Source organism: Brienomyrus brachyistius, chromosome 6, assembly GCF_023856365.1.
Source record: "Brienomyrus brachyistius isolate T26 chromosome 6, BBRACH_0.4, whole genome shotgun sequence".
Taxonomy (NCBI): Eukaryota; Metazoa; Chordata; class Actinopteri; order Osteoglossiformes; family Mormyridae; genus Brienomyrus; species Brienomyrus brachyistius.
Window position 1 is genome coordinate 6,983,436 of NC_064538.1, and position 11,577 is coordinate 6,995,012.

The 11,577-nt window shown below is 42.5% G+C and overlaps 1 long non-coding RNA gene across 4 annotated transcripts; it reads left to right on the forward strand.

Annotated features, from left to right (window-relative positions):
- The first annotated feature begins 3 nt into the window (after positions 1-3).
- On the forward strand, positions 4-10,979 carry LOC125745557 (uncharacterized). 4 transcript variants are annotated; one of them, XR_007398694.1, is made up of 4 exons: positions 49-105; positions 284-342; positions 1,120-2,094; positions 2,223-10,979. It is a non-coding gene; the product is annotated as an uncharacterized LOC125745557 (long non-coding RNA). The 4 variants fall into 4 exon arrangements; XR_007398695.1 differs by having other exon boundaries at positions 85-105; positions 284-320; XR_007398697.1 differs by lacking the exon at positions 284-342 and having other exon boundaries at positions 4-105.
- The last annotated feature ends 598 nt before the right edge of the window (positions 10,980-11,577 follow it).

Genomic DNA, 11,577 nt, shown 5'->3' on the forward strand with positions numbered 1-11,577 from the left:
TCGCGAGAGTATACGTGCACGTGATCTCGATGTGCGCGAGTTTTGGGAGTATTTCAACGCCTTACACGAGATTCCCATTTTCCCGCCGTATACATCTGAGAGTTGGTTCGTTGAGAGTCCGTTCGTGAATTTAATCTTTTTTATTTCAATATATAATTGAATGTTTTTATATAGATTTTAGTGTTAAGTGGTATTAGGTTTTATATTATAATATTTAGTGTTTGAATGTAGTATGTTTACCGTTTAAGAGAAGTTAGTTTGCGATTTATTTTACATTGGACAGCTTAGGTGGTTAAAGACAATAGACCAAAAGAACTGAGGTGAATAAATCTTTACCATGAGGTGAATCTTTACCGTTAGCTAACTTATGAGCTCACTTATGAATTAACATTGTTGCTATTATATATTCGACTTGACCTTTAATTAATCACATCACAATTTGATGAGAAATCGTTACACCACGGTATGTAGATATCTGATTCATATTTGGGATGTTTTTGGCAGGTAAGTTAACTTCAAATATGTGGCACTTGCTAAAGTAGCCTCTCTCGGTTATGATTAATGTAGTTAGTGTGTGACCGTTTAATTTGTTAAATACGTTGCAATTTACATTATTGTTAATGTTACTAATGCTTTTGAAACGTTTGTATCGTAAAAAACTGAAAAGGTTTACCAAATTAACAATTAGCTTATTAGCTGCTCACAGGTCACACCGCACACATTGATGACACACTATTATAAATGGCATGGAAACACATTAAATTCTTCTTCCTGTCATGGCAATTCAAATTAAACATCCTGCATGGTGTGGCCAGTTAAATTCAAGTTGCTTTTTTTGAATGCAATGGGTTACACTTCATCAGCTGTGAGTTTTGCACAACCCTGGACCACTGTCCTATATGAATTTCTTCTCAAATTGGTCTTTCACCCTTTAGTCGGGAAAACTTGTCAGTTTCACGGATATGTTTTCCATATTTTAATCATCCAATGGTAGTTTTCCATTCCTCCCAGTGGTCTGTTGCAGTCTGTTCATACTGTAGCCAAAGGAGCACGGACGCCCTCCACAGCTTCCAGATGTCTCTGTATGGAAAAGTGGAAGAGTGTCTGTTGGTATTACAGTGTCAGAAAACAACAAGAAGTGCAGAAAATGAGGCAGATGCCCTTCAGCTGATACTCAGAATCCTGGAGACAGACTAGCCTCCTCCCCCTCCCACCACAAGGTTCACCGAAGCTGCCTACCTATGTAGGTGGGGACCATGGAGATCAGTTGCGGGTGAGAGACCGGTATTTAGTCATCATGGAAACATCATTCAGCAGATCAGTGGTGAAGCTTGGTATTTTTGATAGCTAGACACTTGTGTATATATTTGGGATGGGCCAATCCACATTTTCCCAGTTCCGATCTAATTCCCATACACAACTGCCCATACAGAATCAGGTACAACAAGAGCTTGTTTTTTTTTATTTATATATATATATATATATATATATATATATATATATATATATATATTGTGTATGTGTATATGTGTCTATGTATTTTTTATATGTTCCAAGACGGTATACAGAAGTGGCAAACTTTTTGGCAGCAGCATCCCTTACACTGTAATAGCGGCTCCTCATGTATTATAAGCTGTAGCGAGTGCACAAGACAGCTAAAGCTAGCCACTCCTAAATCATCAGTTGCTTTTTTTTTGTCTCACAACTGCATGTGCTTTGTTTAATGGAATTATTGGGAGTATTGGATCGCTGTATCTGTAGTATATATGCACCCCCTTAGCAACATGATGTAATTTAAACTGATGATGGTTCAGCCACCATGTGACGTGTAGCCATGGTAAAAGATCCATAGATTAAACTTGTATTTTCAGATCAGTTTTTGGGCTTCCTCAGTTTGTGCTTCTGTTTTTTGTGTGTGTGTGTGTGTGTGTGTGTGTGTGTGAGAGAGAGAGAGAGAGAGAGAGAAGTGCAGAATTAGGAGTTCCAGTGACTGCCCCTCATCCAGGATCATGATCTGGATGGACTGGTTGCCATTGGTGCAGAATGGAGCACTGGACCCTGCTCTTATGCTGCTGTTCTGAGCTGAATGTGAAGGTAGGAGGAAGCAGTGAGGGCTTTGCTGTCTCAGATGCACACAGAGTAGCTCAAAGTGGTAAGAACAAAGTACTGTACCTGAGTTGCTGTGGTCTCACTAGGAGCCTTTGTTCTTCCCAAACTGGCAGGAGGACAGGGGAATATCCTCACTGAAGCTCTTCCTGCTGACATGTGGTGGAGCATGCGAGGTGTTGATGTTGCCTAGCTCAGAGAGACTGGGGCTAGGTACAGGCAGGTGTGGGCCTCAGGGATGGCACAGAGAAGTAGCAGCAGCCAGGCCTGCACTACCAGCACCAGTGTATGCTCTGGGTTGTCCCTGGTGGAGGGAATGAAAGGGTGCTTAGTCAAAATTCAGCATAATTAATGTTTCAGTTTTTAAATTGGAAGAAACTGGTGTTATGAGAGCTAAAGGACTCCTTCTGTAGGTAACATGTTGCGAATAAATGGTGAAGGCATTTCACAGCAGAAATTACCACAGATCTGCATACAAATAGTTACCAAAAAAAATTAAATCAGTCAAGACCAAAGGGTCAAACTATCTGCTCAAAAACATTTCGCCGTATTGGGGAAATATGGCAGGTATATTTTATCATGTCTTCTACAAATTTTTAAATTGTACTTCAAATGCAAATGTGAATTCTTAATTCAAATTATATTTCACAATGCTGCATCATCAATGTCATGGAGAGCGTGGGTTAAAAAAAAATGTTGACATCCTTTGAGGATCCTGAAGCAAAACTGGTTGAGCACCACTGATTTACAAAGTTAGTTTATTATGCACCTATTTATGATTTGCTCAGTTAATTATATTCTTCTGTTATGTGACTAAATGTCTTTCAGTTGAAATGAATTAAATTTTTCTTTCTGTTATTGCGGTTCAAATTATACATCCTGTGGGGTGTGACCAATTTCAAGTTGTAGTTTTTGAATGCAATGGGGAACAAGTCATCAATTGCGAATTTTTCACAACCCTGGACCACTGTCCTGTATCAGTCTTATCTCAAATATTTGTTTCACCAAAAACACCATTTCCACAGCTGATCATATATATTTTAATGAAAGTCGGCTGTAGTCTGTCCATAGCCAAAGCAGCCTCCAGATGGCTCTAATGCAAAGTGCAGGAGTGTCTGTTATAAGTTTCAGAAAACAAGAGCAGTGGTGCACTGCTTGTGCAATGTGAGACTTTTTAAAACCGTAGAGGTTGTCTATTTTATTTCTGTTACTATTTATGTACATTTTTTATGTAAGGTAACGAGAAAACAAGAGCAGAAGTATCTCATTGTATATTTTTAATACATATTACAATAAACTTTAACTTCAATTTGAAGTTAATCATCTATAGGTATGACTGTCCAGCTCTCCTGATGGTCTGCCGCCGTCTGTCCATCTCCAAAGGAGCTTGGGCGCTCTCAACAGTGTTCCCTAGATGAGTACGTGTAGACCAGGGAGGCCATATGCGAGTGACAGACAGCAGATGTCAACTTGAAGTTAATCATGTAATGGGTCGACTGTCCAGTCCTCCTTATGGTCTGCTGCCGTCTGTCCATCTCCAAAGGAGCTTGGGCGCTCTTCACAGTGCTCCTTAGATGGAGGTCACCTGCCGGTGTGAGACAGCTATTTAGTCATCATGTAAAAATCTGTTAGCAGATCAGTTGTGACAGTATTATTGACTGGGATAGTTAAGGGGTTACTTGTGCATATATACACTCCCGTTAACAACATGATGTAATTTGGACTGATGGGGGTGGAGCACAGGTCTGTTGTGATGTGTAGCCATGGTAAAAGTAGAATAGATCAAACCCATATTTTCAGTTCAGTGTTTGGGCTACCATAGTGTCTGTATGTGTGTGTGTGTGTGTGTGAGGTGCTGAATGAGAAGCTACACTCACTGCTCCCTCCTCCGGGATGGTGATGGTGATGGACTGATTGCTGCCGAAGGGGGTACTGGGCCCTTGTTCAGTGTCTGTGTTCCTGGCTGAATGGGAGGGTGACAGGAAACAGTGAGGGCTACGTGTGGGCATCATGATACTTGTGCCACTAGAAACTGAATCTGAATTTTTGAGTTGAATCTGAACTTATTAGTAGAATCTGAATTTATGAGTTGAATCTGAATTTATTAGTTGAATCTGAAATCACTTCGCAATGTCAATTTCAACTTATTGAGATGCACAATCCGGGTCCTTGAGGAAAACTGATCGACCACAGGTTCACAATGCAACTCATTTCCACGTTTATGACAGTTCTGCAGGTCGGGGTAAAGTGGAAGTGTGTGGCGGGATATGGCAAGAGCAAATGCAGGATCATATGCGTAATAAAAATTAAGCAGTACCGGCACTGCTATATTTGAATCTTTATCGTACTGTACCACCACTTCTCACAAGTTGCCAGTACTCTGCTACTCAGAGACAAGCGTCATGCGAGAGTGGTGGAGCACCGTGCGCAGTACCGACAGTGTTGTTCCCAACACCCACTCCGCACCCCCGCCGTAGTACTCATGGTCAATACAGTAGCAACACTTTAACTTCTCCACTTCGAGCACTGCTTATAAAGATCTCCATATTAAACGCCAGTTCAACTGATGCTCCTGGTTATTAGCATTTGCAAACTGAATTCAGATTCAACTAATAAATTCAGAATCAACTCATAAATTCCAATTCAAACTAATTAATTCAACTATTACATTCAGATTCAGCTAATAAATTCAGATTCAGTTTCTAGTGGCACAAATATCAGCCCATAGCTACGCTCTCTCTCCAACACACATATCGTAAGTCAAAGTGGTTAAAATAAAGTACTCTACCTGAACTGCTCTGACTTGAGCAGGAGCCCTGCATGTGCCCAAATGGCCAGGAAGACAGGGAAATTTCCTCACTGAAGCCAGTGGCGGTGACGTTGGCTGGGGTCTGCGGGCAGGGCTCTGAGGCTAGGCGCAGCCAGGTGTGGGCCTCTGGGATGGCATGCAGCAGTAGCAGGACCTGCACCACCAGAACCAACGCCAAGTGGAGGGAAGACCGAGAGCTGTGTTGGCACGTGTGTGGAAGCAGAGCCTGGCACCCCACAGCAGGGCAGAGGCCACCCACGTGGCAAGCAGCCATGTCACCCTGCATTTTGAGGGCTGCCTCTGGAACCAGCTGCATGCCACCCCAGAGAGCGCCGCACTGAGGAGGACCAGCACATAAATGAGAGCCATGGTGAGGTCCTGTGGCCGGGACCGACAGGCTAGCTGGCCCTGATTCATGGTGATCGCAACTACCCATAGGGTTGCCTCGATGTTCCGCATTAAGCAGCACAGCAGCACCAGGGCCAGGATGAGGGAGGCCAGGGCTGCCCCACCCACTCCCACTGGCACCACCACACCCCATACAGTGCCCAAGTCACAAAGTGGGGTGAAGGGCCACTTGAAGGATGTGCACATTCGAAGAGAAGCTTCATTCTCTGAAAAGCTGCTGCTCACCAGGTTGAAGGTGAGGAAAATTGGGAACACTGATGACACTGCTGAGAGAGAGAGACAGAGAACAGATTTATTTTATGGGTTGAAGAGGCACTATTGTCTAATACCCTGCAGCTAAATGAAATACACCATCTTAAAAGTGAGTTCACCAGTGGTTTTTATTTAAATGGCCAAATTTACTTTCTTTTGGTAAAATAACACGCGTTAAGCAATCATTGCCAACTCTCAAACTCTTACACTTTCGAATAATCTAGGACGTGTATAAAATAAAAAAAACAAAGTTGAATGATAAATGAGACATTTTTAGATATGTTGAAGTAGGATAATTGTGATTCATTCGCCCTCTAATCATTTGCAGATTATTTGTTCTGAGACTTGAAGCGCTGCTAAAATACATTGCTCCGTATACGTTTTGGCCATAGCAATACGGATCCGCAAAATGTTTGGGGTTCTGAATATACCTGGACTTCGGTTCTAGCCCAAATGGGCTGGAGGAAAGGGAAATGTCCTCACCGAAGCCACTGGGGCTTATGTTGGCCGGTGTCTGCATGTCATTCATTCTCTGCGGCACAGTGCGTAGGTTTGGGCCTCAGGGATGGTGTGCAGCAGCAACACCAACGCATGCTCATGGTCGTCCCAAGTGGAGGGCAGACCGAGTGCTGCGTTGGCACGCACATGGAAGCTGAGACAGGCGGCCCACAGCAGGGCAGGGGCCACCCAGTGGCAAGCAGCCATGCATTTGCAGTGCTGCTGCTTCCTGAAACAGCTGCACGCCACCCCAGAAAGCGCCGCACTGAGGAGGACCATAACATTAATGAAGACCATGGTGAAGTCCTGTGGCTGGGACTGACAGGCCAGCTGGCCCTGATTCATGGTAATCACAACTACCCACTGAATAGCTGCATAACCTTGTCACCTTAGCTCCGATGAGGCAGCTATGTGTTGTCTGTGGAATCCAGTGCAGCCGCCTGTCCTGGGCCAGCATTCATGTAAGGCATGGCACAAACAATGCCGCAGAGATGGCATATCTCGAAATGCAGACATGCTGGCCCTCCTCAGTGACGAAGCTGAAGCCAAAGATGCCAGCAAGCATCAAGTGCAATGGTGTCACCCCACTACGGTTTTTGGCCTCTGTGATCCGTGGCAGGCAACACAGAAGCGGCAATTGAGTTGTGCCCCATTGCATTGAAAAACTGGAACTAGAAGGAAGAAGAATTTTATTTTATTGTCACCTAACAGAAAAATGTCTTTTCATCGAGCAAATAAACAGTTGTATTATTAATTTTCTAAATCAGTGGTTTTAAACTGGTTAGGCTTTTGGATTCCCCGGGGGTGTCGACATTTGTTAATTTATGCACTCAGCCATTGTTCATGCAGCATTGTGAAATATAATTAAAATTATTGAAGGAATCATTTGCATTATGTAAAATATTTATAATTATTACCATCATCGAAAATCGCATTGTTAATATGAAATGCAATTTAAAGATACCTGCCATATTTTCCCAACTTGACAAATGTTTTATGAACAGACAGGTTGACCAGCCCTGGCCTTAACTAATTTTTTAACTGAAGTTTCCGCATGCATATCTGTGGTACTTCTATTTCTATTCTACCTCCTGCTCTGAGTTATCCCAGGAGGAGGGCAGACTGTGCTCCACGTTGGCAAACAGAAAGTGAGCCAGGCGGCCTACAGCAGGGCAGAGGTGACAAGCAGGCGGCAAGCAGCCATGCAGCCCTGCACAGGCCACACCAGGCAGTGCTGCAGTGAGCAGGACCAGCATGTAGAATAAGGCCAACATGGAATCCTGCAGCTGGGATCAACCTCGAGGAGAAGCTTCATCCTCAGAAAAGCTGCTGTCCTCCAGAGAGAACATGAGGAAGCTCGCGGACAAGGATGACAATGCCTTTTCTCACAGGGACCAAGAACTGCTTAAAACATGATGCAGAGTTCCCCAGTGTGTTTCATTTAAACAGGCAAATCTCTACATAAAATAACAAGTTTTATATAATCATTGACATCTCAAACATTAAAATATTCTAGAACATGTATAAAAGTCACACAGTGAAGTCAAGAGCCTTTTGAGGAAGGAGGCGCAGCCTTGAGAAGCTTCATTCTCCGAAAAGCTGCTGCCCACCAGGGAGAAGGTGAGGAGGATTGGGACCACTGATGACACTGCCATTGTTGAGAGAGAGACAGAGAACAGAATCATTTTATGGGTGGAAGTAGCATTGGTCCATTTAAAACAGTTTACTATTGTGCAGTGGCCTGTACTACGAAGGGGGTTTAACCAAATCAGATTTAACATGGAGTTAATTTGCGAACGCTGGGTTGTCTCAGTCGGTGCTAATCAGTACTACTGCGCCAGATAAGTTGATTTGTTAAATCGGTGTTAACTGCATTGGAGTTTGGGCGCATTCACATGGAGCGTGTTCGGCAGCACAAGTCTAGACGCGTTTGGCTCATGGCGCTCACAGATCAAGACCGCATCCTGATTATGCAGGGTTATGAGGAGTTTAGATCAATGCTGCAAAGAAAGTCCAATACCACTGCAGCCAACAAAAGCAGGCAGGCTTGTTGACAACGTATTGCCGACCGAGTAAATGCAGAAGTACATTTTCATGGTCATAAAACTTGGTCTAAAATATCTCACGATCAAGTATTAGACTGAAATGTTTTCTGAAAAGAATTGAAATACTGTTAATAAATACAGAGGCTCACAGATGCGACACAATTCAGAAGTCACCTATTATTTGCTGTTAAGTTATGTAATGCTCCCTAAAGTTCCATTACTGTGATATATGTTACTCGTAATGTAAACCTAATGCTAACAATAATTTAACTGATCCGATTTCATATGCAATAGTAGTGGAAAGCGTACGTGGCAGCAAGTCAAGATGAAATATAAAAACATAAGTGATAGGGCTATATGTATTTATATTTCTACTCATGAAAGATTTGTTGTGTCTATCTTCCGTTTAATAGTGTGTTTCTATGTTTTACAGCTAATAAGAAAAAGGTGTCTGTTAATATTACACTTAATAGAAGGTGAGCCATTGTTTAACAAACAAATGATTTACAACAGGACAAAACAGAAGCATATGTGTAGTGAGAAAACGACTAGGAACCTGTGACCGCGGTTACGTTAGGCTCATATTCCATATTCAGTTTTCTGGCTTTAATAACTTTTAATGGAAGAAAGGTGGGGCGTTAATAGCTAATATAATAGGTCCTTTCAGCTGTAATGACATGGTGGTTTGGCATTTTTGGCTTGTGGCAAATGTTGGTGTTGTGACTGATGCGGCGCGGACCGGGGAAGCAGGCAAGGAGAACAGGACTGGGGTAAAATAAAGGGGTTTTAATCGGGAAAGGAGCACGAAAGATATACAGACTTTAATGACCAGACTGGGGAAAACATACCTAACGTGGAATAAATACATTGCACTAATGACAGTAACAGGAAACAGCTGGTGAACTCGGGAAATTCATGACACAGGAGGATCCGACGAGCTGGTCATGACAGATGCACACCCCTTTGTTTCCCAGATTGCTTTACGTACAAATTTTTATTCAACTTTGAATGTGTCTGTATAATGTGCAATGGGACAATACATGAATGGTTTAATAACTTTAAAACTAGACAAGACAGGCACATCTAGTGAAGTATGCTTTGATAAGTGGACAACAGGGAGCCAGAATAACTTTCTCTCTAACGGTTATTAATTAATACATTGCATGCATATTATATGCCTTTGCTCCATTTCATACATATTAACAGAGAGAGTCCCTCACGATTCATGCCCCAGTGTCTTCGGCATTGTCTTCGGAGAAATTGTAGTTGGAGGGGCGATGCTCATATAGGGCTGGCTTATGCAGAAACTTTGACTTAATCAAGAATAAAAACTACTCGGAGCAGGTTTGAGACTTAGCGTAAATTCCCATAACAGCACGCCTGGAGTAAAACCTAGCCACCTTTCACAGTACGGGTTAATCGCAAAGTTACGACCACACGTCATCAAATTACTCGCAAAGTTACCTCGATAAGCCAGTAACCCTGCTTTGTAGTACAGGCCACTCGTCTGAGCAACAAACTGAGCCTGCGATGTCTGATCAACAGAGTGTGAGACTTCCAAGTCTTTGTTAACAGGCCGAAAGCTCTGCTGTGCAAACTGAGCAACTACGCCAGCTAACATGAGTGTCGAATGTGTGTGTGAGTATGCCACTGTATTTATAGCTCCTTCAGCCTGCTCTGCAATGTACTACTCTATCTCTGTTAGTCTTCTGGGTATCACTTGGTGTGTGCATTTAGCCAGGGACAGATTAGGTGTAAAGCAAAGAATTGGACATGAAATTGTACCTTTTAAAATTGATTTATTCGATGCCTTTATCCAAAGCAACGTACAGTAGACAGATGCAATCTTCATGTACTCTGTTTGATTTGAACGCACAACTTCTGCATTATTGGCAGATTGCTCTGCTTGTTGAGCTGCTGGAGTATTAAACTTTCAAAGCAACATGTCTGGGGGCCCGGGACTCTAGCAGCACAGAGAACTAAAACTTGGTCTAGGCACACAAGCATAAGGCGCCATATGTTTTACTGAAGATACATGCTTCTGCTGTTTAGGGGCTACGGAAAAACAATGCAGGACAACATTCCCGAACAAGAAAACAATGTGGTTTTTAGGCAAAATTCATCACAATATGTTGGAGTTGAATTGGAAGAAACGGTAATTATGAGGGCTGAAGGAGTCCTGTGGGCACCATACATTGTTGTAAATAAAAGATGAACAAAGGCATACAGCAGTAAAGTGGAGTAAATTGGTCAACCCTGTCAAAGCCTGCAGTAAGTTCCAAAAGCAGCACAGTCGCACTGTCAGCATCAGTTGCCATTGCTATGTTATTTATGACTTCAGTTAAGGCAGTTTCAGTGCTGAGTCCTAGGCAGAAGCCCGACTGGAATCTATTCAGTATGTTGTGTGTCTCCAAGTATGACTGAAGTTGGGCAGTGACAGGTGCCCAGCTCTTCTCCAGAGCTTTGGACCAAAATGGTACAATAGAGACAGGCCTATAATTACTCAGCTCCTATGGATCCAAAGTTGGTTTCTTCAGTGGTACGCTGGTCTGATTACTGTATATTGGTCGGGCACATTGCCTGAAGCCTGGGACGCATTTATCATTGCTGTCATAGGTCTTGCCAGAACTCCCAGGGATTTTCTTACCTTCATCTTACCATGTATATTTTTGTCACATCTCACAAGTGCTCTTTTATCATTCCATTTTTTGTGATTTCATTAATCAATTTGTTCTTAACTATGTCACATCATTATTTTCTATTTCTGCTATGATTAGTGCTTTTTAGAAATACAAATGTTTTGTATTTGTGCCTATTTCCACCTTTGCAGTTTTAATAAATGGAACTATTTAATCCGTTAATGTTTGGTACCCTAATTTAAGGTATGACACATTCCATTTTCTGCAACCATCTATTCTATTCAGGATTGCAGGGAGGCCTATCCCAGATGCTACTGGCACTAAGGCAGGGAACAACCCATCGGAGCGCACACACACACATGCACACCTAAGGACAATTTGGTAACTCCAATAAACATGTTTTTGGCCAGAGGGGGAAATCAGAATATCTGGAGGAAATGATGATATAGGAAGGACATGCAAACTCCACACACAAGGAGACTTGGTCCCAGAGGTGTGAGGCAACAGTGGTAATCACTGTGCCATCCCATTTTCAATATCAAAAATACCATACAGTACTTCATAATGAAATGTAATATAACTATCATATTTATCGTTTATGCTATACAAGACATCACTGTAAAATAGTTGCATCCATTAGGATGCCATGCAGTTAAAGCACGATGAAGCATAAATTCCAAAAAAAGGTTCCCACCAGCCAAGCAGAAACACCTCACTGTTTTCCTCTTACACAACACACACACATTTAACTCCCTGAAGTCGAGTGCAGAAGAAATCGAAAAGAAGGCAGTTAGGAATGAGGCAGCATGAATATTGAGAC